At 40.5% G+C, this 22,943-nt stretch overlaps 1 protein-coding gene across 1 annotated transcript in view; it reads left to right on the top strand.

Annotated features, from left to right (window-relative positions):
- SAMD4A (sterile alpha motif domain containing 4A) overlaps positions 1-22,943 on the top strand; it is a 237,871-nt gene that overhangs the window by 46,698 nt on the left and 168,230 nt on the right. The window lies entirely within an intron of this gene.

Below are 22,943 nucleotides of genomic sequence, written 5' to 3'. Positions count from 1 at the left end.
GGAAGGAAGGAGGAAGGAAGGGAGGGAGGAAGGGAGGGAGGAAGGGGGGAAGGGGAAGGGGAAGGGGAAGGAAGGGAAAGGGAAGGGAAAGGGAAGGGAAAGGAAGGGGAAGGAAAGGAAAGAAAAGAAAGTAAAGCCAAGGAGAGCAGAGATGCTCACTGATTCTGACAAGAACAGAAATGCATGCAGGATCAGAAGGCCTGGTGCAGGGGCCGGGTGGAGACCAGAGGGAGGTGGGAGCAGGTTAGGGTGAAATGAAGTAGGTAGCAGGCATCACCTCTATTGGTAAGTAGGTTCATTGTGCGTGATATGCCAGGCTGGTTTAAAGGGCTAGGGCTGGTTATGAACAGTCCTGATACAATAAAAGTATCTTGACAATTCACTTAAGGGTTCTCACATATTGTTGAAAAAGTTACCTTCTCTGAGATGTTTGAGCCATTATGGTGCAACCACTATTCCAAGACTCCAGCTAAGGCCATTTCTCTGCACTCCTGACATATAGTGTCTGTCTTCCAGTTCCCAGAATATGAAGATAGACGATGGGATGAATGATTTGTTTGCATTTGTTCTTTCTTCCATCCCTTGTTTGCAAGGTTATTTCACCTTGTTCCTTAAGTTTCACATGGTATTGCTTTTACTCCACCGATTACACATCATAAGACAATTTGTATCTTTAAAGTGAGGTTCTCAGAGGATCTGCAAGGTCAAACCCATTTTCACAATAACGCTAAGACATTGTTTGTCCTTTTTTGCTCATGTTATCTCATGAATTTACAGAGTACAAGTTCACCCGTAAGATTTTAGATTCCATGCCACAAGTAACCTTTAAGAAGTGACCAGTTGTCAAGTTTTAGTGTCCATTAAAGAATATCAACAATTGTCTAAGAAGGCTGTCGAAATACTGCTGCCTTTTCCAACTGCATTTCTGTGAGCCTGGATTTTCTTCATATACTTTAACCAAAGAGCATATCATAACAGATTGAATACAGAAGGAGATATGAGAATCTAGCTGACTGCAATTAACAGATACATGAAAGAGTTTTGTAAAAATTTAAAAACTGTAGCTCTTCTCACAAAGTTTTTTTCTGGAAAAGATAATTATTTTTCATAAAACATGTAATTTATGTTAACATTTAATGGGGTTATTGTTATTTTAAAATAAATTAATGAATACATATTTTTTAAGTTTCTTGGTTGTAACTTGTAATATGGTTAATCTCAGTTTTAATCCACATAAACAGAAACTCTTTGGTTTCTGTTTCAGTAATTTTTAAGAGTTTTGGTATCAGTAATTTTTAAGAGTGTAAATGGGTCTAAAGACTAAAAAGTTGGAGGACCATGGCTTTCAAGTAAGCATTTGTTTGGATAATGGAAAAATTCTGTTTGTTAAAGACACAAATGCATACCGTAAACTTGGGTATTAATAACAAAAGGGACTTTTAAGAAGCACTTATGTGGGCCTCTTCTTTCTTCTGTGCCAGTGGTGGGCACCTTTCCCTCCTCTTTCTATCAACATGAGAAACATTTAAATACTATCTATTTTCTTTTCATAAAATGTTTCAGGTTGCCTATAATAGTTTAATAAAAGCAAATGGTTTTGCTCTTTTTTGCCTAAGGAACGCAAAGCTTTACAACAAAAATCTCATTGATTCTCAGTTATTTATAAAATAAAGGCCAAAGTACCCGCTTCCTGAGAGGAAGACTGGAGAAGCCCGCTAGTTTCTCTCGATTTAAAGAGAGACCTGTGACATGGGCAATGGCTCTGTGATTGTCTAACGAAGTCCTCAAGTCAGAGGGGAGACCAGGATGGGACCTGGTTCTTTTGAGTGCAGCTTAATCATCTCAAAATGTGCCATTCTTAGTGCACCGTCTTTCTTTAGTAGTATGCCCAGTGTGTGTGCAATTAAGACTAACTACCAAAAGCGTGGTCAGATGCCATGTGTCTAGTGAAGAGGAGATGGTTGAGAAGTTCAGTCCTGGCTCCTTCTCTTGGCTTCTCACAAGTTCACCTGGAACCTTGGGAATTTGCCCGGCCTCCCTGGTGCTCTTGGTCATCTGTCATTGAAGACTGACCCACCTGGAGAGATGGGATGCAGCTTTATAATTTACATGGCAATTTTTGGCTGCTTTACCTCATTTAATTCTCACAACAAACCTCTTGAAGTAAGTAGGGCAGATGTCATTACTTCCATTTTGCAGTTGAGGAAATACCTGAGATTATGTGATCATTAAGTGATGACACTTAATTCTATTCCTTTTCCTAACAATACAAAACCTCTCCCAATGTTTACATGAACCACAGTCTCTTGGTCCACGAAAAATACATGTTCAGAGCACAGGAGATGTATTTGACTCCTCAAGTTGCAACTCTGAATTATTTCACATGGAAATACCTGTGGTCCTTTAGAACTGATGGCACTGTAAGTACTATGTTTCAGGAACATCCTGGGCTATATAGGTATTTGTGGGTTGACCTAGGTCCCTGATCACCTCTTATAGCATGATTTCTTAAAAGAGTGTTCCAGGTTCCACACAACCTATTTGTAAATGAACTTTTAGAACACAAATCATTCTATTGTTGAGTTTATTCTTTTTATTTTGTTAAATTAACTGCATTTACTCAATGTACTCTATTTTAATGTTTACCATTTTTATTTTGTGACTTTCTTGAAATAGATGATATTACTAATATTTTAAGCATTAAAATATTACTTAAAGTGAAAGCACGGGCTCTAAAAATACAATATTTAAAAATGCTTTACTTCATTATTTTATTACATATAGGAAGCCTCCCCTCCCCCAATAGAAGACAGATTTAATTATAAAATAGAAGTGAGTGGGAAAAATTCTCTTACCAGAAATTTCCTATGTAAAAATGAAATTTTGCTGTATTCCATCCCCTTTCAGGTAAAATTTACTTGTATTTATAGGTGGCTATCTAATTTGTGGTGTATCCCATGTGACTCTATAAAACCAGACACTATTTCTAGAGAAGATAACTATAGGCAAATAGCTTCCTCTATTTAAGTTTCATCTCAAGAATGGAAACATAAACCTTCCCATAGGAAAGATTATAAATTGCCTTGCTCCCTCTGCTCATGCACATTTTATACCTGTCTTTATTGTTCTCTTTAAAACTGTTCAGCGTTAACCCCACACTTTCTTATATTCTGGGGGAAATACTTTCTATAACTATTGAATTATTTGACAATGCCTTTTTTTTTTTCTTTTTGATTCTTTAGAAGTTCTTAAAACTGTCAAAAACAGGCACATCTGCAGAAAAAAATCACATACTAATACACTACTCTTATTTGCCTTTTCATTGCATTAGAAGCCTATTCTGCCAGTGAGGACTCCGTGTCACTGTATGTAGCTGTGTATGTCTTGATGGTTGTGCCTGTCAGTACTCTTAATTTAAAGCATGGCAACGTGGGAAGGCTCACTCCTGGTTGAGGCCCCAAGCTGGCAAGGTGGTATCCCACATAATCCCAAACAAATTGTTCTATCTTTAGATAACCAGATACAGTCATAATTGCCATTATTGGCTCACTCCATTACTTAATAATATGGGAACCTAATGGTTGTGAATTCCTTTGGTTAAGCTATGTTTCTACAGAATTAAACTTATTGATTTATTAATAATTATTTTGTTTGGACAATTTAAAGTCTTTTAATGCCTATCTGGTCACCAAACTTGTAGTTTTTATTTTCACTCCAATTTTCTGAAGTAGCAATGTACATAACAGGAATTCTGAATTTAAAAACATGGAAAATTCCATTTTATGGGTAGTAATGAAGAAATACTGTCCTTTAATTACAAAATAAGAATTTTGAATATGAACTAGTGAAAGCTGAAGAAGCCAGAACCTCAAATTATTTCCAGCCAATTTACCTTTGAGGGTAAAATTTATTCTTGTTTTACTTATGTGTTAAACAATTTATTCAAACACCGATGAATTACAAATATATATTTAAAAACCATGGGATTTTTAAAGGTTTCCAAATTAAATATTTAATTAGTGTGTTTGTTTTAAATATGTTAATATTCTTTACAATTCTATGAGAATAAAGGAAGGAAGATGGAAGGCTCTTTCATTTTCTTGAAATAATATATTCCATAGGATAAAATATGGTATTTCTTTCTCAACTGTATATGGAAGGATCATGATTCCTCAAATACACTGGATTCTTTCAACAAAAGTAGATATAACTGTGCATTAAAACATACAAATGATCAACAAATTATATTACAAGAACATGCATATGTGAATTCCTATTAATATTGAAAGCACTAAACCATTTTCTTCAGTCAAAGTTCAGGGTAGGTTTGCTAGAATTCTGTAAGAAAGAATCTGTAAGGAGGAGAGAATTCTCTTTTTTTTCAGAGAAAAGTCGAGGAGCAAGAAAGATATTTTAGGTTGGCCAGGTCCCTAGTGGCTTCACATTTTTGTCTTCTTTGAAGTTGAGAAAATGAACAAATGTGTTGTATTCCATGTACTGATATTGCATGCAGTCAGTTTGATGAGTCATTAGATTTCATGATTAATTTTAAGAAATCTTTCGACCTCTTCCTCCATTGGAGTTCTCACTGCCACTACTCACACTACAGAATTAGTACTCAGGCCCTACTGATGACAACTTTAAAGTGAACCTGGATCACCATTTAACAGGTGTTCCCACAACAATTCATTTCTCTACACTCATAACCATGCCTAGCTTGTGAATTTCTTGAAAGTTGGGTGCCTTCTTTTAGCCATGATATAAATTGTTTTCACAACTTTATTGATAACTACACTGGTTGGAAAAAAAACTCAAAGCCTTCCTGACATCAAAATGGATGATGCCTTTTAGGCCTGGCCCTGAGTTAGTGGAGATTAGTGTGATAGAATTTGTTCTTTAAGAAGCCATTCTATTTATTACCATGTTTTTGCCCCAAGGAGTTTGCAATTGATGGTGCCCAAAATTACCAATCTTTTGCTGACAGACTTTGTAAGAATAAAATATTAAATACTCTCAACTTGAGTAAGGTGGCTTCTGGTGCAACTCAGATTAAAATTGGCATAGAGTATATGGTATTGCTGATGTACTTTATTTCCAGTGGTGTGCTGGAGCCAGCTCCCGCCAGCTTCTGCGAGCTGATCATGCACAGCTTTTTCCAACTATGCTTTCATCATGTTAGGAGTATTTACACCAAGGAAATTGGCATATGCTACAAATCCATCCCTCTGCCCCATGAGAACCAGTTGTTAAAATATTTACCAACACACTACTGCTTAAAAACCAAGAGATAATAAATTTACAGTTTTTAGATGTTTCAGCAGTATCTACTGAGAAGCAATCACAAAGGAAATATCAAGTTAAGGTCTTCGACTTTAAGAAATCACAGGTTTAGCCAAACCATCTCCATCTAAGCATTTATCAAACTTGTCTTCAAACTTGAAAATCAGCTGGAGAATTTAAGTCAAGTTCAGAATAGATAAATATGTCTTTGAGTATATTTTTAAATGGCTGTTTGATTTAGTAGATCCTTCTGGGGACAGGTCTTTCTAGAGTTTGGAGAGTTACTAAGTTACTAAGGTGTATTTCCTCAGGGCTGCTTCTTGCTTGTTCTCAGAGAAGTTGGCCAATCACTGACAAGATGCTTTTCTTTTTTCCCCTTTTCCTGTCGTTTGTTTTATTTTTAAGCTAACACTTGTATTTTGGAAAAATTACTTACTCAAAGATATCTTGGGCAGGAAAGAAAAATGTTTCACTTCAGATATTTATTGGATCTCTGAAAAAGGAATATACCTTCTCCTAAGGCTAACTATGTAATAGGACTAGCATCATAAAAAATCATGTCTTTAAAAATGCCGAAATTTTGATTTTTTGTATAGAAAGAAAAAAAGAGTCCCTTTATTAATCAAATATATGTCCCTTTAAATATGTTTTGAGGGTGGATTTATAGAATCATTTCCAATGTGTAGACAACTGCCATCAAATGCATTCTTAACAATGATTTAAAATAGAACGACCTGTAAATGGGAAAATTGCTAAGAATGATAATCTCCTGATACAACTAATAGGTCATTATTTTAAGTCAAAATGTTAATTAATCAAAATCAGTTTCTTAGTTCAGATATGGTTGTTATCAAGACTTTGAAAATGATAACTTTCTTTTCATCGTATCCAAAATTCTATTTAAAATTCTTTAATCCCTCAGGGGTAGGAGGGGTAATCTTGAACTCTTGCCTTCTCATCTACATTTTTCTTTTCTGACTGTGTCTATATGCTATAACTTAGTGCTCAGTCCAGTTTACACAGCAGGTGTTCTTTCCCTGTGTAACATATACTCAGAGGGAATGACTATCACAAGTTTAACCAAGGGCACCTTAAGAAATTGGGGAGGGGGCCAGGGGCGGTGGCTCACACCTGTAATCCCAGCACTTTGGGAGGCCGAGGTGGGCAGATCGTGAGGTCAGGAGATCGAGACCATCTTGGCTAACACGGTGAAACCCCATCTCTACTAAAAATACAAAAAATTAGCCAGGTATGGTGGCAGGCGCCTGTAGTCCCGCTACTCCGGAGGCTGAGGCAGGAGAATGGCATGAACCCGGGAGGCGGAGCTTGCAGTGAGCTGAGATCGCCCCACTGCACTCCAGCCTGGGCGACAGAGCGAGACTCCGTCTCAAAAAAAAAAAAAAAAAGAAAGAAAGAAAGAAAGAAATTGGGGAGGGGACTGTGCCTTGGCTAGGGATAACCTTTTTTGTTTTAATTATTTTTTTAATTTAATTTTTTAAACTTTTAAGTTCAGGGGTACACACGCAGGTTTTGTTATATAGGCCTAGTGTCCACTAGTTATTTTTCCTGATCTTCCCACCCTCTCCACTCTGATAGGCCCCAGTGTCTGTTGTTCCCCTCTGTGTGTCCAAGTGTTCTCAGCAGGTAGCTCCCACTTACAAGTGAGAACACGCGGTATTTGGTTTCTGTTCCTGCGTTAGTTTGCTAAGGATGATGGCCTCCAGCTCCATCCCTGTGCCTGTGAAGGACATGATCTTGTTCTTTTTCGTGGCTGCATGGTATTCCATGGTGTATATGTACTCAGCCTATTTTGTTTTAACTGAAAGACAAAAACAGAGTCAGGTAAGTCAGTTCATTTTTTAAAGTATTGTTTTCCTTTGGACTTGAAAGACTTTTTTTTTCTTTCTTTTAATTGATCTCAGGGGAACTGCTATCATCTAGATGACCTTAAATTTAGCATTTCTTCTACCAGGCATCCAACTAAAACTGATGGCTACTCTTGGGTGAGTGTTACGTACATTCTAGGCCTGTGTGAGCCTTATATACATTATTTCATGAGGTTGGCATTATTATAACTCTTATTTGTTAGATGTTGAAACGGAGGGCTTGGGAGTTTAACTAGCTTGCCCCAGGTCTCACAGTTAGCAGCTGTTGAGCCAAAACCCATCTGCAAAGGGGGCCTAGTGTCAGTACCCCTGTCGTAGGGTTGTTTTGAGGATTGAAAGAAAAAGCAAACAGAAACTGTCCAGAACAGTGTCACCAACAAAAATAGGCACCATGTTGGAGCCATCATCATCATCATCATCAAAAATAGGTCAGTATGATCCCCACAGCCATGCTGGTAAGGCCTGCATAAAATGCCAGGTGAACAGAATAGTTGTGGCATTCCTTCCCGCTCACATGGCTGTAGACCCAGATCTCTAAATGAGGCAAATGATAATAAATGCCACAGATTTCTATGGCTCTGGCCCTGCCTTGTCAGGTTAGGAACGGCTTCTCATGGTATAGGGCAGAGTGTTTTAGACTGTTTTTAGGTCTGAGATCCTTTTTTAAAATTAAAATTAAACCAGGCAGGAAAGAAGTCGTAAGGGACATGCATTTGAAACTATGGTGTTTTCTGAGCAAACTTATCTGCAATTTAAAATTGAACCTAGAAAAAAAAAAATCATTGCTCCATTTATTTATTTATTTATTTTAGAGACAGAGTCTCACTTTGTTTGCCAGTTTGGAGTGCGTAGCACAATCATAGCTCACTGTAAACTTGAACTCCTGGGTTCAAGCCATCCTCCTGCCTCAGCCTCCCAAATAGCTGGGACTGCAGGTATACACCACCATGCTGGCTGATTTTAAAATTTTTTTGTAGAGATGAAACATTTTTTTGTCTTGCTGTGTTGCTCAGGCTGGTCTCTCAAACTCCTGGCCTCAAGTGATCCTCCATCCTTGGCCTCCCAAAGTTCTGGGATTATAGGCGTGAGAGCCACTGAAGTTTGCTTTCGAGCAGGCGGAGAAAGGAGAGAGGAAGGGCTGACATCTTAGGGCTGTTTGGTAGGCATGACCTTTAAGGCGAAGGTTTTGTACATTTCAACTCCCTGATTTCCTCTTTCAACTTTTCAAATAGCAACTCTTGAATTCAAAGATGACAATCACAGAGTAGTCTTCCCTCACTAGTACTCACCACAGACAGTCCAGATGTCACAAAGCAAGACCCTCCTGGTTAAAAACGCCTGAAGACTGCTTTGTATGTGTTTGTTCTCAGAACATATTTTGTTTGTTTTGTTTTGTTTTTTGAGACAGGGTCTTTCTGTGTCCCCCAGGCTGTAGTGCCATGGCATGATCTCAGCTCACTGCAACCTCCACCCGCTGGGCTGAAGTGATTCTCCCACCTCAGCTTCCTGTGTAGCTGGGACTATAGGCAGGCACCACCATGCCCGACTAATTTTTTTTTTTTTTTTTTTAAATAGAGACAGGGTCTCACCATGTTGCCCAGGCTGGTCTCGAACTTCTGGGCTTAAGCCATCCACCCGCCTCAGCTTCCCACAGTGCTGGGATTATAGGGTGACCACTGTGCCCAGCTCAGAATGCAGTTTTGATGTACATAAGCATTCCCATATTCTAGACCAGATCCTTTCTTTCCTGGTCTCCTTTACCCAAAGAAAATAAATCTGTCCCTTAATATTTACAGAACATTGATGCTTTCTTATGCATTATTTGAGAGATAAAAGGCAAAATCTTCTGGTTTTGGAAAGTGTGTCCAAGTTCAACTAGACGCATTTCTGTTATGCCAGCGAAGCAGGAGGGGGCAGTGTTTTGGGGAGAAACAACTCATCTTTTAAAAATATCCTTACTCATTGTGTATTTTGTGTTACTCAAATTATATGAAATTTAGGACTAGAATAATAAACATTTTTCTGTAGAGCAAAGGAAGTATTTTGCTGATTTTTCATGTATAAAAATGTCCTACCTATTCACAGTCTCGATGATTTTCACTCAAGAAATGAATTTTCTTGAATGGGAATATTTTGTGGTAGTGACACTAGGATAAGGCTTGTTAATGGGTAGAAAAGCATTTTTCTTTATACTAATGTTATATTTTGTATAAATTAGAAATTAATCATTTAGAGTTTATTTTGTTACACCAATTTTAATGTTTTACTGGAAAGCAGTGGTTATAAATGTCTCTCTTCCATTTGTGTTCTTATTACGTGGTCATTCTTAGAGAAAAATCTTCTCGGATAACCAGGCAACGAATGGAAGGACTGTTCAGGGCCTATCTAGCGAAGCAGGATGTAGGATTATGATGGGCCTCAGAGGCAGGCATGTGATGTTATCTTCAAATGAGCTTATACATAAAGTTGTGCTTTGTGTTAAAGGCACTGACTTGATAAATGTGAACATTTAAAATATGCCACATTTGAGTAATTCTGCTTTAGCACTGAAGAACTTTGAAAAAGTAGAAATAGCCCAGGCCTCTGTAGAAAGAGCGTTGTTGATTTGTTCCTGAATGTGAAGAGCAGTGATTTGGGCTGAGAGAGGACTCCTGCCCCTGGATACGCATCTGGGCCTATGGATCTCAACTGTGGCTCCCCTAGGAATCCTCCTGGAGCTTTGACATCACTAATTTCTGGTTTCAGCCCTCATGGTTCTGATTTGACTCATCTGTCGTGCAGCATGGGCATGGGGAGTTTTGCTCCTCAAAGGGTGTCTCTGCATCAGCACGGGCATCACCTGGGAGGTGTTAGAAATACAGATTCTTAGGCCCCACCCTAGCCCTGCTGAATCAGAACCTTCATTTCAGCAGGAACCCCAGGTGTACACGTTAAAGTCTGAGAGGCACTTTTTATAGCCGTCTTAGGCTGATGGGTCTGAATGTCACCTGAAAATGAAAGTGTTCTGGCCAGGCGCAGTGGCTCACACCTGTAATCCCAGCACTTTGGGAGGCTGAGGTGGGCAGATCACGAGGTCAGGAGATCGAGACCATCCTGGTTAACACAGTGAAACCCCATCTCTACTAAAAAAAAATACAAAAAATTAGATGGGCGTGGTGGGGGGGTGCCTGTAGTCCCAGCTACTCAGGAGGCTGAGGCAGAATGGCGTGAACCTGGGAGGCGGAGCTTGAAGTGAGCCGAGATCCTGCTACTGCACTCCAACCCAGGAGACAGAGCAAGACTCCATCTCAAAAAAAAAAAAAAAAAAAAAGAAAGAAAATTAAAGTGTTCTAGGATTGGTTGTTTTCCGTTGCCCTCACTAGACTGTCAGCCCTGTGAGGGCAGGACCTGTTTGGTTTAGCACTCTTCTCCCAGCTCCCATGAGTGTACCAGCCCTGCCAGGGCTTGTGTGGGTTCTGCCAATGTATCCCCCAAGGACTCTCCTCACCCTGTTCCCATGTCAGGCCAGCTCTCTTTCTTCTGGGACCCTGATGGCCTTGCTGCTCTGTGGTCCCATGAGGCATCTCTGCTGGTCTGCCCATCTATACATGGTATTTCTCCTGTGTTTTTGCTCTCAGAGGGCCATCTTATTGCTCCCACTTCCAGCTTCTCAATAGAGCCTCAGTGTAATCCTCATGAACTTTCCAAATTGTTTTTAGTCTCACAAAGCCCACTTCCACTTATTAAAGACCCTGAGCAGGTTGGAGAGCATTTATAGTCACAGCTAAGTCTGTGAATATAACCAACAACTGTGATGACCCCTCTGTTAATAAATAACCTGGACATCAGCAAAAAAAAAAAAAAAAAAGGAGGAAAGGTATAAAAGATTATTCTAAAATTCTTGGCCACTGGAAAAATGATGGCCAATTCTGTTGGTGGAAATAAAGAAGCCAAGGTAGGGATCAGTTGGGGAGGGTGGGGACAAGGATGTGCCTAATTTGCACTTGCTGAATTCGAGGGAAGGACAGGTATCCATGTAGAAATGTTCTGAACGTAGCTGGGGGGGGGAGGGTAACAACATGGGCGGTCCCAGTTATTACTGCAAAACTTCTTTTAGAGTCTCTTGACCTTAGAATGTTCTCATTCTTTCCATACTTCCTGAAACATTAGAAGGAAGTGGACTATGGCTGCCCAGGGCCCCTTCTCCTCTAACTTAACCAGAAAGAAAAAAGAAGAATGGTTCTGTTTTCATAAGTTGGTGTGAGGGGACAATCTAACAAACAGTATCTGAGAGGAACTGGTTTGCTTTCATCCACTCTTATTGAATTCCTTTTTTGTTTTTTTTTGTTTTTTTTTTTTTTTTTTTGTTTTTTTTTGAGATGGAGCCTTGCTCTGTTGCCCAGGCTGGAGTGCAGTGGTGCGATCTTGGCTCACTGCAAACTCCGCCTCCTGGGTTCAAGCGATTCCGTTGTCTCAGCCTCCGGAGTAGCTGGGAGCGCAGGCGTCTGCCACCGCGCCCAACTAATTTTTGTGTTTTTCGTAGACACAGGGTTTTGCCATGTTGGCCGGGATGGTCTCGAATTCCTGACCTCGTGATCCACCCACCTTAGCCTCCCAAAGTGCTGGGATTACAAGCGCAAGCCACTGCGCCCAGTCTACTCTTATTTAATTTCTATTATTCCCTCTCCGGTCACGTGATAACTTATATGTCAGTGTGCGATGTGGGAAAGAAAAAGAAGGCATCAAACATCACGGAAGGGCTCTGTATTTCTCTTTCGGAACCACCTCCACTGACCCTTATTACACAAACCCTGACTGAGCCAAGGAGCCCAAACAGTGCTGATCTAAGAACTTTCGAAGACCACCTGCCCTGACATCCATTTCAATGCTAGCGGGGAATTTCAGCAACAACCAGTTTAACTGAGCACAAATGATGTGCTGACTGAGATTTGGTAAAAAGCATGTAGTTGAGACTCAAAAGTAAATGCTGTCTTCTCTCTGAGCTGCTTGTGATTGTTAATAGACTGAGAACTGACCAAATTGGCAAGAAAGCAAATAGTTTTACTTATATGGCTGTACAATTATCCTGAATTACTAAATTCAGTTGATGAGCACCATAATTACTTTGTAATATAAAGGGTAACCTGGGGAAAAGAGATTTTTTGTTTTGGAGGGAAGTGGCCATAAATAACTAAATCATGAAGGATACAGCACAGATATACAGACCTTTTTTTTTTTTTTTTTTTAAGTATCAGAAAAATAAATACAACCTTTCAGGATGCTTTGCAAATGTAAAGGTTTTGTCACTAATAGAAGTCTTTGAAATACGTATCTGGAATGACAGCAATAGTCAGTCAGTTTGTGCTTTAGGATGAATTATGACCTGAATTTTGTTTCCCATGCTTTCTTTAACACTATACTACTGGCGGGGCATGGTGGCTCACACTTGTAATCCCAGCACTTTGGGAGGCTGAGGCGGGCAGATCACGAGGTCAGGAGATTGAGACCATCCTGGCTAACACGGTAAAACCCTGTCTCTACTAAAAATACAAAAAAATTAGCCGGGCGTGGTGGCGGGCACCTGTAGTCCCAGCTACTGGGGAGACTGAGGCAGGAGAATGGCGTGAACCCGGGAGGCGGAGCTTGCAGTAAGCTGAGATCGCGCCACTGCACTCCAGCCTGGGCGAAAGAGCCAGAGACTGTCTCAACAAACAAACAAACAAACAAACAAACAAAAAATACTATACTATATGGCAAAATGATCATTTTTTTTAACACCTAGCCTTTTTTTTTTTTTTTTTTTTGGTGGATGGCTTCCTATGTCCCCCTCCCCCCAGCTCTCTCCCCACACCCCATAAAAGGTTCTCAGGAGATTAGGCAACCCCCAAAACTGCCAATGATAGTATTTTGCTAATTCTATAAATATTTCTGTAGACTTGACTCCAGTGAGACATAATTTCAGCAGTTGGAGTAATGGGCTTTCCTGCTGTTGCATGCCTTCAGATCGAAAGCTCTCTGACTTGCTGCGCAATTACTCCCACGTTTCTGCATTTCTGCTTTGTGACATTCTGTCATTAGTCTTCCCTGCACTAGGTGTGAGGTTGTAGGGAATGAAATGTAAACACTGTCATTCTGAGATTAGCTGCCCGAAAATTCAGCAGTGAAAATAGCAAGAATAAGTTTCCTTCCAGAACCTGGCAAAGCCGTTTCAATTCATTTGTGAACCCAGGTGGGGCTTGTTTATTGACAAACTGTGATTCTTCGGATCTCCAGGTGATGTTTACAAAATGAAATGTTAAATCCCTCCACACCTCTTTAAAAACGTGTCCCCATATTTGCAAGTTTCTCGGAGAAAGGGCCACATAGTTAAGCAGTTGCTGGTTTGAAATGTAAAGTACTTAGAAAGTACCTAAGAAAAAGAGCTTTATAATAAAATTTTTAATCAAAAATTTGAACTCAGCTGTGCAGCTTTGCTCATGGGGCATGTTCAGCTCGTGACTAATGGTCACTCTTACTTGACTTTGTCTATTTTCTTCCCCACTTCATCTCCCCCATGCATTGTACCTTTAAATTGTCCCACTCTAATTATCTCTTGACTTCTGCTTCAAAGCTTTTAGTTGTTTCCGAAGCACACTAAGCAAAGTCTGCGTTTAGTGCCTGACCAAGGCTTGACATTGACTGTGGGACATACTTACGGAATAGCAGCTCTACTGCTAGTTGTGTGTGTGTGTGTGTGTGTACACGCGCGTGCGTGCACGTGTGTGAGGGACAGAAAGAGAGAGAGATCTTTTTTTTTTTTCAGACTCTGGCTTCCAAGAGGTCAGGAAAAATAGTGGCTCTACTTTAACATCCTATTTTAGCACCAGTTACAGGGTCATTACCACACTAAATGTTAGATGTTAGAGTTTATCTCTTCTCCATCAGAATTTCACTTTCCACAGGATACTGTATTTCTTTCAGGCTAATCTATATTTTAATGACCTCTAAATTGTCAATTGACATGGTAATTAGTTCTAATTTAGTGACAATGCTGTGAACATGGAGTAAGAAGCTAATTGACATGGCGTGCTACCAACTAGAATTTTATGAACTAAAACTTCTTATCTCTTGCACAACAGTGAGTGTTCTCATTATGAAGGTGCCATTCAGGAAGGGAGAGTGGCTTTGCCCACAGGTGTTCTGTACCTTGTGAATGCATTGCTGATTGCTAGGTGATGGCCAGCTTTGACTTTCCAAGTTGAACAGGTCTCCCTTAAACCTGCTTTTGGAAACTTGTTCTAAAAACCCTTCCTATATGCATATTTAGTTAGCACATGTTTGTTTCCAGTTGCATTTGTTTTTCCCACTAGATATAAGGAACTCCTATGGAGGCTGAGGGATATACAAAGCAGGAGAACAGTGATTCTCTGTTCAACACATCTAGATTCTGGTAGAATAGCAATACATTCACTGAACAGTTCTTAATAGTTTACAGAAGACTTGCACATATGTGACTTCATTTGATCTCATAATTGAAGTCAGGGCAGGCATTATTATTATACCCATTTTAGAGCTGAAGAAACAGAAGTTCAGGGAAGTTAAACAGCTTGTCTGTGATTATTTGGGTAAGTGGGAGAGCCAAGCCAAGGACTGGAATCTTCTGACTCTTGCTTTAGGGTTTTTCTACCAATTATATCTTATTTCTCTGACCTGTTCATCCATATAATCTTATTCTATAATTCTAAGCAATTGCTATTTCCTTAAAAATTAGGAAAAATTACATAACTATAACTCAACTAACTCATTACCTTTTTACCTCCAACCCCCAGACTCTGGAATTAAATTTTCCTTCAGTACTTACCCTACCCTAGCTCAAGCTCAGAAAAACTGTCTTGGAAAAAGAGGTAAAAAGGACAGAAAGTAAAGAGAATCAGGTTGAGGGGTGCTTCTGACTTTTTTTTAAAGGACATTTTGTCATACAACTCCCCTAAGATGTGAGTACTAAGGTTAACCAGAGTAGTTTTTCAAAGATGCAGCTTGTCCATTCCATTTGCTGCTCCCTGGCTGATCCTGTCCCGGACTAGCCTACCAGAACATTCTTTAGCCCATTCATTAGATGATCTAGCTCCTGAATATGTAGCACACAGACAGTCTTAATCCCTGATTTGTGTTTGTGTATGTGTTTGACTCTGATTTGCCTTTCAGCTAGATTCCTTAGAAGCTCTACCAGAATGTGGACAGGAAAACAGTGGTGTGAGACCCTAACAAGTCAGCTCAGCTTTGTGTCAGCGGCTGTTACTGCGTGGGCAGGGTAGAAGTCATTGTTGAAGATGAGGTCTTTCAGTTACCAGGCAGTTTTTTTCATCCTTCCTTGCCCTCCTCCTGCTCCTTTAAACCCGTGGGAGATGAGAAAGCCGAAGCTTTATCTATGTCCCTCTGTTAGTTTATTTGTAAACTGCAGGTCAAAAAGTAATATTATGTATAAAATCCAGACCAGACAATTGCTCGTTTCATGCAGAGAGAGGGTTTTAAAGGAAATCAGCTGACTTCCTGACTTGCTGAATGAAGTGTGAGTTTTAGTTTCTGTCCTGTTAGGAAATGACATGTGAATAGAGTTCTTGTATAAGCAGGCTTTTATTTTTGTCAATGGTTGGAAATTTGGGAAAAAGAGAAGAGAGGTCTGTTTATTTTAGCATATCAAGAATCATTTCTGTGGCACACAGGCAGAAATGGGTATTTCTGAGTCTTGGTGGTCTCGGGCCCTGAAATTCCATTTCCTCTCCTCTCCTTCTCCCAGAGTTGTTGGATTGCCATAGCAACATGACTCCTCCCCCACAACCCTGTAAGAGTAACTGGTTACGGATTTAGCAGCAAGTCAGGCCGAGATCAAAATCCAAATATAGGGCCCTGATCACAGAAGGTGGGAGGACTGAGGCCGAAGACTGCTCTGTGTCCCTCCCTGGTGCTGCATGTGAAGTGACAGGCGCTTTGCCCGGATGGTCTAGGTGGTGCTGCTAGGAGACTCCGCTGGCCTTCATGAGCTTGACTGCCATGCTGCACAGGGGGCTGCACCCAGGAAGGGAATTGAATAACGGCATGGATGAAGAATATTTACTGCAGCAGTGTAACCCTGTATCAGATGAAATCGCTGATGCTCTGAAAGTCAAGCATGAGATTATTGGGGAAGCAACTATGGAAATAGGCCTTGAGTAGGTTCTATAAAAATAAAGGGTGCTCTGTCCCCAAGAATGCTTTCTAGGGGAGTCTTTGGGTTGCTGAAAATGGTGATAATCATAACAACAATTGCTCATGTTGATTGAGTACTTACTGCATTACCAGGCATAGTGCTAAGCACTTGATAACTCATTTAATCCTCCTGACAAGCCTTTGACCTACGTGCTGTTATTTTACAGATAAGGAAACTGAGGCACTGGGAAGTTAATGAACTGCCTCAAAGTTATGTAGCTTGTAAGTGGCTGAGCTGGGATCTGAACCTCTACAGTGTGGCTCCTTAATCCAGGTTCTTCATTCTCATAATACTGTCTGTATGGGCTCATAAATAGAGTGTTCAAGGAACCTTAACTGTAGTTTTGTTTTTGTTTTTTTTTTTTTTAACACAAATATTGTTATAGGTTGAATTGTGTCCTGCCTCCCCCAGAATGTCAAAGTTCTAACCTCCAATATTTATGAATGTGACCTTCTTTGGAAATAGGGTCTTTGCAGATGTAGGCAAGTTAAGATGAAGTTATGACATGATGGTGGGCTCTAATCCAACGTGCCTGGTATCCCTGTAAGAAGCCGACAATGCCATGTGAAGAGAGACACACAGGAAGAGCGCCAGGTTTTAATAATCACAGAGGCAGAGGTTAGAGTGAGGCAGCTGCAAGCCAAGCAATGCCCAGGATTGACGGCCACCACCAGAAGCTTAGAAGAGGCGAGGACGGATTCTACTCAGTGTCTCAGGGAGAGCATGGCCTTGCCAACATATCTTGATTTCGGACAACCTGATTTGTTTTCAGAACTGTGAGAATAAATTTCCGTTGTTTTAAGTTACCCAGTTTGTGGTATTTTACAGTCACCCTAGGAAGCTAATATAGATATGTTTTTATTGTACCAGATTCAATCAATAAGCCTCAGTATGGCATACAGAGTGATACATGAACATTTCGTTTTATCTGTCCCTTCCCATCTTATTGGTAACTGCTAGTGACAATTTGTCTCCTTTCTATGCATGTATATTTATGTTAGTTTTTATATACTGAACCTATATTATATGTATTTTCTATTTTTTTTTTTTGTTCAAAACTTACTGGTATATCCTGGAGATCTCTAAATTTTTAAGTATTTGGCTTAAAAATTTTTTTCAATTGTGGTAAAATACAGTTTATCACCTTAGCCATTTGTAAGTGTGCAGTTCAGTGGCATGAAGTGCATTCACATTGCTGTACAGCCGTTACCACCATCCATCTTTAGAACTCTTTTAATCTTGCAAACATGAAACCATATGTGTATATTAAACAATTCACGCCCCATTACTTGCTTCCCTTGGCACCCACTGTTCTATTTTCTGTCTGTATGAATTTGACTCTTCTAGATACCTCATGTAAGTAGAATCATACAGGACTTATCCCTTTGTGTCTGGTTTATTTCATTAGCATAATGTCCTCAAGCGTCATCATGTTGTAGCTTGTGTGAGAATCTTTTTCCTTTTGGAGGTTGAATAATATTCCACTGCACGTATAGATGACATTTTGTTTACCCACTCATCTATCAGTGGACACTTGGGTTGTTGCCACCCTTTGGCTGTTGTGAATAATGCTGCTATGAACAGGGGTTTACAAAGATCTCTTTGAAATCCTACTTTCAATTATTTTGGGTATATAACGAGAAGTGGAATTGCTGGATCATATGGTGATTCTATTTTTAATATTTTGAGGAACTGCCATACTGTTTTCCATAGCAGCTGCATCATTTTACATTCCCACTAGCAATGCACAAGGGTTCCAATTTCTCCATATCCTTGCCAACCCTTGTTATTTTCTGTCTTGTTTTTTAATAGTAGCCATCCCAATGAATATGAGATGATATTGCATTGTGGTTTTAGTTTGCATTTCCTGAATGATGGGTGATGTTGGGCATCGTCTCATGTGCTTATTAGCCATTTGTGTATCTTCTCTGAATGTTCATTCAGGTCCTTTCTCAATTTTTAAAATCAGATTGTATTTTGTTGTTGCATTGTAGGAGTTCTTTATATATTCTGGGTATTAACCCCTTATCAGATATACGTGTAAGTCTTTAGTTTTTAAGCTGTTGTTTCTCTCTGCACCAGCTGAGAATGCTTTCATGGTGGTGGTCATGGGGATATTGTATTCTCATTATCAGGCTTCTAGTGATAGGTTGTATCAAGGAGTATTTCACTCTGGTGAGTTTTCTAACAGAGGAAGCAACATGTATTAGTCAGGGTTCTCCAGAGAAAGAGAGCCAATAGGATGTGTGTATGCATATATGTGTATATTTTATAATAAATATAACTATATATTTATAATTACATAGCTATATTTATTACACATATAATAAATCTTGTGTGTGTTTATGTGTGTGTGTGTGTGTGTGTGTGTATATATATATATATAAAAAATGAGAAATCGGCTCACATGTATATGAAGGCTGACAAGAGCTCAGGCAGAGCCAGCAGGCTGGAGATCCAGGAGAGCTGATGGTGTAGTTCCAGTCCAAGGGCTGATGGGCTCAAAACATGGGGAAAGCTGATGTTTCCATTTGAGTCCAAAGCAGGAAAAGGCTAATGTCCCAGTTCAAGGGCAGCCAAGCAGGAGGAATTCTCCCATACTCAAGGGAGGATCAGCCTTTTTGTTCTGTTCAGGCCTTCAGCTGATTGGGTAAGGCCCACCCACATTATGGACAGCAGCTTGCTTTACTCAGGTCACTGATATAAATGTTAATCTCATCCCAAAACAACCTTATAGAAATGTTCAGAATAACATTTGGCCAAATATCTGGGCACTTCGTAGCTCAGCAAAGTTGACACATAAAACTAACAATCATGCAGCACTAACAAATGATGCTCTCCTCCTCTGCCTCTGCTAATTAGTTTGAAGATGAAGAACATTCTCAGGGTCATCATTTTCCTGTAGGTTTTATGGTTCAAGTCTGTTATTGAGCTCTTCCTTTTCATGTGAAGGTATAACAAGACAAAGCAACTTTGGAGGGCTCCAGGTGGTCAGTTCTAGGGCAGATGTTTCCCTTAGCATGATATAGCCTCAAAGAAGGAGTTTTCCTTTTACCAAATCAACAATAATTTTTATAATCCTAAATTACTAAAATAGTAACTGAAACTTTGTACATGTCCATGTAGCTTTTCTAAATCTCTCCTGCTTTTTAAGCCTTGAGCTGTTTGCCTTTTCTTTCATAACCTCACTGCTTCTTGCCCATTATCAGCATTTTTCTGACCCTGTATAAGCCTAAGTGAAATCCCTTGGGACATATATCTTATCATTGTGAGTATCACTTATTCAGAATCTTGACTTTGAGTATTGGTGTTAATAGTATAGAAGTATTCTGGCCGGGCGCAGTGGCTCACACCTGTAATCCCAGCACTTTGGGAGGCCAACACGGGCAGATCACAAGGTCAGGAGATCGAGACCATCCTGGCTAATGTGGTGAAACCCCGTCTCTACTAAAAATACAAAAAATTAGCCGGGTGTAGTGGCGGGTGCCTGTAGTCCCACCTACTCGGGAGGCTGAGGCAGGAGAATGGTGTGAAGCCGGGAGGTGGAGCTTGCAGTGAGCTGAGATTGCGCTACTGCACTCCAGCCTGGGCGACAGAGTGAGACTCCATCTAAAAACAAAACAAAACAAAAAAGTATAGAAGTATTCTATAAACTAAGATCTTAATTTTTTATACTGAGAAACTTAAGTGTTGGTCTAAAGTATTAATAATTTTTGTGCATTTTTGGTAAAGAAAGTTCCTACAGTTTTACTCTCTGATTGTCACACCCCTAGATTTTTGGGCACTATCATTCATTCATTCAGAGTTACTGTACAGCAGGGAGGGTGCTAAATGTTGGGGCTATGGCACTGAACTGTACACACAGAGTCCTTGCCCTCATGGAGCGTACATTCTAGTGGGGTCTAGTGAGCTTACAAAGCTAGTACAATAAACATGCATTGCCTTCGCCACACTACCACAGCCCCGCCACGAAGAAAAATCTAACCATTTTAGAGGATGACTCCACTAGAGTCAAGTTGCAGATGCACTAATAAACAAACCACTTACTATTAGATATACAAAGAAAATACAAACGGTTATATGGTAATGATTTGGCTGTATCCTTTTTCCTTTTGGGAATATCTCAATCTGGTAATCTTTTTGTTTTTCATTATTAAGTGTTTGAATAGTCAGTATGTGTATGTTTGTGCATACACAACAAAAACCAAAAGGGACAAAAAAGTACCCAGTAAAATGTAAATCTCCTACCCCTGCCCTGGCCACCTATAGTTTCCCTTTCCAGAGTAGCCACTGTTTTTACATAATTTCCCACTATTCCTTATATGTCTTTGCATAGAAGTATGCAAACATATACATTTGTATTCCTAGAAACACCCCAAAACTCCAAGAGATTAAGCTCTACCCACTTGTTCTGCACTTCACTTTTGTTTTTTCACTTAACAGCATGCCTTGATGATCAGCCCATATCATTCGGTATATAATGCATCATTCCTTTTTTGGCTGCGTGGTGTTCCACCACAGGAATGTGTACTGGGAGGCAGTATTGCATAGAGACCAAGAACCTGTGGTCTGAATCCTCAATTTACCACTTATTAGCTATGCATCTTGAGTAAGTTTAAGTAACACTCTGTTTTAGCTTTCTTATCTAAAATAGGACTTAATAACAGTGCTTAACTCATAAGGTTGTTGTTAGGCACATAGAAAGTACCTAATGTATTTTATCTGTCACTATGTACAATAATTTATTTAAGGAGGCCCCACTGATGGATAGTGAAGTTTTTGTCAACATTTTGCTTTTAGAAACATCACGGCAGTGAATAATCCTGTAATATATTTCATTTCACACATGTACAAGTTTATATTTAGAATAAATTCTTAGAAGTAGAATAGCTGGGTCAAACAGCTAGGTATGTGATTTAGGTTCTGATGGAAACTGCCAGCTGGCTGTCTGAAGAGGTTGTACCAACCTGCAGTCCTAACCATATTGTAAAAGGGTGGGCATGGGGAGTGGAGGCTGGGAGATTATTTTAGTTTGGGTGGTCAAGGATATGACATTGGGATTAAATCCTAGTTGGTGAAACCGAGCCAGCCATGTAAGATCTGGGATCACAACAGCTGGGGCTATGCTCCACAGCAGAAACAGCCCTGCTGTGTTCAAGGACTAGAAAGCAGGCCGGTTTGGCTGGAGACTGGTGGGTAAGGAGGAGAGTGCAGGGCTGTGAGTAGACAGGAAGGCAGGATTCATATAGACCCGATTTAGGATTGTGTTCTAGGTGAAATGGAAGCCATTAGGGGGTCTGAACATTGTAAGATCACTCTGGATGTGGGGTAGAGAGTAGTTGGGGACAAGTAGAGGGAGGCAGGGAGATTGGTCAGGAGCTAATGCCGTGCCAGTGTGCCAGGCCAGTGAGCCTGGTGCCTGGGGGGCAGTGGGGATGGAGGAGGTGGAGCATGCTGGTTTTGCTGATGGATACAAAGGATGGGGAGGGGGCGGGAGGAGACAAGGAGAGTTAGGACTCAAGGACTATGTGCCTTCTTGGCTCTGCCATTTACTAGAGGTACGACCTTGGGCAATAATCTCTCCTCTCTCTGCTTTACTATCCTTTATAAAATGAGGAGACTAATGTCACATTCTCATATGGTGGTTATGAATATATCACTTAACATATGTAAAATGCTTGGTACATGCTAAACAAATATCAGCTTTTATTACGTATTGAGATGGGGAAGACTGGAAATGTTGGAGGCGGGATCTTCTTGTCTGTCTTATTACTGTATCCTCAGCATTTGGAAGAGTATTTGGCACATAATAGATAGTCGCTAAGTATTGCTGAATAAAATTATGTATATTCAGCCGGTGCGGTGGCTCACGCCTGTAATTCCAGCACTTTGGGAGGATGAGTTAGGCAGATCATCTGAGGTCAGGAGTTGGAGACCAGCCTGGCCAAGATGGTGAAACCCTGTCTCTACTAAAAATACAAAAGTCAGCCAGGGGTGGTGCATGCCTGTAATCCCAGCCACTCAGGAGCCTGAGGCAGGAGAATTGCTTGAACCCAGGAGGCAGAGGTTGCAGTGAGCCCAGATCGTGCCACTGCACTCCAGCCTGGGCGACAGAGCAAGACTCTGTCTTGGGGGCATGGGGTGGGAGTTGGGGGAAGTATTGTTGAATAAAATGAATGAATGAATAGAAGTAGGACCCACTGGAAGGGGAATGGGATTGGGTGATTGACAAGGGTAGCTTTACATGATCTATATCAGCGGTCCCCAACATTTTTGGCATCAGGGACCGGTTTCATGGAAGACAAAGTTTCCACGGGCCAGGGTAGGGGCTGTGGGGATGGGGATGCTCATAAGGAGTGCACAACCTAGATCCCTCACATGCACAGTTCACAATAGGGTCCGTGCTTCTATGAGAATCTAATGCCACTGCTGCTTTGACAGGAGGCAGAGCTCAGGTGGTAATGCTCGCCCACCGCTCACCTAGTGCTGTGCGGCTAGGTTCCTAACAGGCTGTGGACCAGTACCAGTCTGTGGCCCAGGGGTTGGGCACCCCTTTATCTGTCTGTCTGTCT

The sequence above is a fragment of the Mandrillus leucophaeus genome, unplaced genomic scaffold (assembly GCF_000951045.1).
Source record: "Mandrillus leucophaeus isolate KB7577 unplaced genomic scaffold, Mleu.le_1.0 Scaffold60, whole genome shotgun sequence".
NCBI classification, from domain to species: domain Eukaryota; kingdom Metazoa; phylum Chordata; class Mammalia; order Primates; family Cercopithecidae; genus Mandrillus; species Mandrillus leucophaeus.
Note: the sequence above shows the minus strand (reverse complement) of the source record. Positions and strands in the feature narration are given on the sequence as shown.